Below are 4,655 nucleotides of genomic sequence, written 5' to 3'. Positions count from 1 at the left end.
CAATATTTATTCCGTTGTCTTCCTCTACCATTCTTCAGGCATGTTGTTTAGTTTTTTTTTTTTTTTTTTTTAATGAAGACAGTCTATAATCAAAGAAATAAGCATATATATATATATGCTCGTTCATATATATATGTAGAGAGAGAGAGATTGTAAAAAGAAATAGTACAAAATATATTAAACAAAAACAGGAAGGGTTTAGGGTTGTCAAAAATTATTACTTTTTTAAAAAATTTATTTATTATTATTATTATACTTTAAGTTCTAGGGTACATGTGCGTAACGTGCAGGTTTGTTACATATGTATACTTGTGCCATGTTGGTGTGCTGCACCCATCAACTCATCAGCACCCCTCAACTCGTCATTTACATCAGGTATAACTCCCAATGCCATCCCTCCCCCCTGCCCCGTCCCCATGATAGGCCCCGGTGTGTGATGTTTAAGGATGATATATAAGCTGATCTCGGGAAAGAAAGTCGTGCACCACATCGACAAAGAAGGCATTTCCTGCCGTTCTAGGTTATCCACGGTTGCAGAGGAAACAGTACCTAAAATCTTCTGTCTCTAAGGCCCCTTTCTCTTAGATTAGAAGCTTTAAACCTTGTTTCCCTTCTGGAAAGTACCCATTAAAGTGTTCAAGGCACGCTTCTACTTCAAAACTGCCTGCCAATCACAAAACAATGAGCAGGCTGTATAAAGCCATTCTACTTTTACCTTATTGAAAATTAATTCCTGTGATTAGCTCTTTGTTTTATTGCTTCATTTTTTAAAAAAAATCTGAAATGCCCCTCTTATCCACCCTTTATTTTGGTAATAAAGGATACCTTTTTCCCAGAGGGGAATAATTAGATATAGTTTGAGTGGGAATGGTCTCTCTCCACAAAGCCAGGTATATGGGTAGAAGCCTTGGGTCCCCGTAAATATAGTACCCATCCCCTTGGCTAGGTGAGTGATTCAGTAATGTCCCCATGATCCAGTGCATGTCTATATGAGTTACCATCAGCATTTTATAAGGACTGGCCCTTTCTAATAGGCTGATGAAAGTGTATTTCCTGCCACATGAAAGTACACCGTCTAATCAACAAAGAAAGAGGAATCTTCTGGATTCCTAGTTACATAAGTTAATACATTTGCTTTTGAATTTTATTTTATTTTATTTCTTTTGAGACTCTGTCACCCAGGCTAGAGTACAGTGGCAGGATCTCAGCTCACTGCAACCTCCACTTCCCGGGTTCAAGCTATTTTCCAGCTTTCCTCCTGAGTAGCTGGGACCAACACGCCCAGCTAATTTTTTTGTATTTTTAGTAGAGACGGGGTTTCACCATGTTGGCCAAGATGGTCTCAAACTCCTGACCTCAGGTGATCTGCCTGCCTTGTCCTCCCAAAGTGCTGGGATTAGAGGCATGAGCCACCATCCCTGGCCTAAATTGTTACTTAAACTGATTTGATTTGTTTCTATCACTTGCAGCAAAAATAGTTCTAATACACTAATTTTCTCACAGCAAAGCAGCACAAAATTAGCTAGTATACAGTTTTATAAATGCATGCACTTCCCACACTTTTACCAATGAATGCATTTTCTACATCCCAAATTTTACACTAGCCCATTTGACATGTCTATTCAGAATATGTTATTATATAAAAAATATGTTTTCATTTTATTTTACATCTCTTCTTGCTGCAATTTAATAAGGCTATAAGGTGGAGAGTGCAAAACACCAACTTCACAATTATACTGGATTTGGAAATCCTGCATTCTAATCTTTGATTCAGGTTTATATAAATAAAATCTACCTTATTTTAATTAACTTTGTTATTTGCATTTGTTTATATTGAAACTTTTATAAAACTCTCAATATTTCAAAATATATTTCACATGTTTATTCTTGTTTTCCCTGTTCGATATTTACTCCATCATCTAAATAATTCTTTACAATGTTGAATCAGATTTGCCAAATAATTTTTCAAAACTTTGTTTCTTGTCTCTCAGCTAGCCTGCCTTCTATGACAAGTCAGTCACCTTCAATTTTACAGTTACTATAAATTTTTCTTTACATGTAGCTATAGAAACTTGTTCAAGGATTTTTAAACATTTAAAAAGATTTTATTCTCTATTTTCATCATTATTCAAGCATATTTATCCTTCAAAGAATGTCAATTGATTATTCAAGTATAAGCTTCTCTTATAAGGATCCTATAAGCTGTTGTGGTCTCTAAAATTCTGCTGAGGTGTTGTAATTATTAATAGTTTTGGCATTTACCCTCCCCCTTTTGTTCTCTTCTGATCAACATTCATATTTAAAATAAAATCATCCAACTTCCATTGTAAAGCTTGATTTTGTTAGATGGTGGTACAATTACTATGAGGCACTCATACATTTTTCCTGTAAACATATTTAATATTCCATATGTTATAAATTGAATGGTTGTACAATCCCACAATTCATATATTAAAGCCCTAACAACCTATGCAACTTCGTTTGGAGTAATTAAAGTTAAATGAAGTTATTAAAGCTAAATGAGGCCATAATGGTAGAACCCTGATCCAATAGAATTGATGGATTTATAAGAAAAATAAACCAGAGCTCTCTCTTTCCCTTTGGATACACAAACAAGAAAAAGCCATGTAGAGGCTGTTTGTGCAAAGAGGAGAGAGCTCTGGAGCCATGCAGAGACCAAGAAGAGGGCTCTTACTGGGGACTGACCATGCTTCCATCCTGAACTCAGACTTCCAAACTCTAGAACTGTGAGAAAATAAATCTCTGTTGTTTAAGCCAGCCTGTCTATGGTATTTTGTTATGCAGCTTGAGAAAACTAAAATGCCATATTCATGTAACAAATGAAGTATGCAGGGCAGAGTAATTCCTATTACAGCTCAAAGTTGTATTCTGCAGATTACCTTGTTTGTTGTATTGATTTGAGGAGTGTTTATTGAGTATCTGTTAAGTGCTGGAATCCTTCTGAGGAACTTGGAGATAAATCAGTAATTAAAACTAAGACCTGTATCACTGGAGGGCTTCCATTTCAGTGGGAGTTGAAGTGGGTGAGGGCTGGGCAGATACATAATAATTAATAAGGATAATATATAAGTGAATCAAATAATAAACTAGAAGGTGATACATGGTATGCAAAAAATGAGAACATAGTAAAAGCTTGGGTGCATATTGGCAGTATTATCAAGAAAGGACAATAAGAGAAGTTGAGGTCGAAGAGGTATTAGTGGAAAAGTCTTTATAAGGCAAAAGTTTTTAACTCTGGTATAGAATAAAATGCAAGATGTTCATGAAATTTGATGGATTTTTTTTTTTCAGTCATTCTGTGGAAAGCTAAATAATGAGCTTCCAAAGATACCGAAATCCTTATTCCTAGAACCTGAAGCTATATTACTTTATGTCATAAGAGGAACTTTACATATGTTATTAAGGATTTTGAGATGGAGATTATCCTGAGTTATCTGGTGGGCTCAATGTACTTACAGGGATCATTATAAGAGGGAGGCAAGAAGATCAGAGTTAGAGAAAGAAAATGAAAAGAACAAAACCAGAGACAGGAGCTTTGTGCTTTGAAAATGAGGAAAGGTCTACCTTTCAAAGAATGTAGATGGCCTTTAGGAGCTGGAAAAGGCAAGAAAATAGATTCTTCCCAGAGCCTCGAGAAGGTAAAGCCCTACTGACACCTTATTTATTTATATATTTTTTGTTTTTATATTTCATCATTTCAACTTTTATTTTAGATTGAAGGGGCACATGTGCAGGTTTTTTAACCTGTAGGTTGCCCTTCTCCCCTTCTGCTCCCTCTAGTAGTCCCCAGAGTCTATTGTTCCCAACTTTCTGTTTATATGCACCCAATGTTTAGCTCCCACTTATAAGTGAGAACATGCAGTATTGGCTTTCCATTCCTGTGTTAATTCACCTAAAATGATGGCCTCTAGCTGCTTTCATTATGCTGCAAAAGGTATGATTGTATTACTTTTTATGGCTGCATATTATTCCGTCATGTGTATGTACTACATTTTCTTTATCCCATCCACCATTGATGGACACCTAGGTTGATTTCATGTCTTTGCTATTGTGAATAGGGCTGTGATCAATATGTGAGTGCATTTGTCTTTTTTTGTAAAATTATTTATTTTCCTTGGCTATATAACAGAGTAATGGGATTGCCGAGTTGAATGGTAGTACTACTTTTAATTCTTTGAGAAATCTCCAAACTGCTTTCCATAGTGACAGCACTAATTTATATTCCCACCAACAGTGTATAAACTTTCTCTTTTTTCCATAGCCTCACCAGCATCTGTAATTTCTTGACTTTTTAATACTATCCATTCTGACTGATATGAGATGGTATCTCATTATGGTTTTGATTTGCATTTATCCGATTAGTGATGTTGAATATTTTTTTCATATATTTATTGGCCACTTATATTACTTCTTTTGGGAAGTATTTGTTCATGCCCTTTGGCCTCTTTTTCACTTGTTGAGTTGTTTACATTTCTTACGGATTCTGGATATTAGACTTTTGTCAGATGCATAGTTTGCAAATATTTTCTCCCATTCTGTAGGGTATCTGGTGTCTGTTTTCTCTGTTGATAGTTTTGTTTTTTTGTTTTTGTGGTTTTTTTTTTTTTTTTTTTTTTTTTTTTTCCTGAGCAGAA

This window comes from Macaca fascicularis, chromosome 6 (genome assembly GCF_037993035.2).
Source record: "Macaca fascicularis isolate 582-1 chromosome 6, T2T-MFA8v1.1".
Classification (NCBI taxonomy): Eukaryota; Metazoa; Chordata; class Mammalia; order Primates; family Cercopithecidae; genus Macaca; species Macaca fascicularis.
This window is presented reverse-complemented; position numbering follows the sequence as displayed.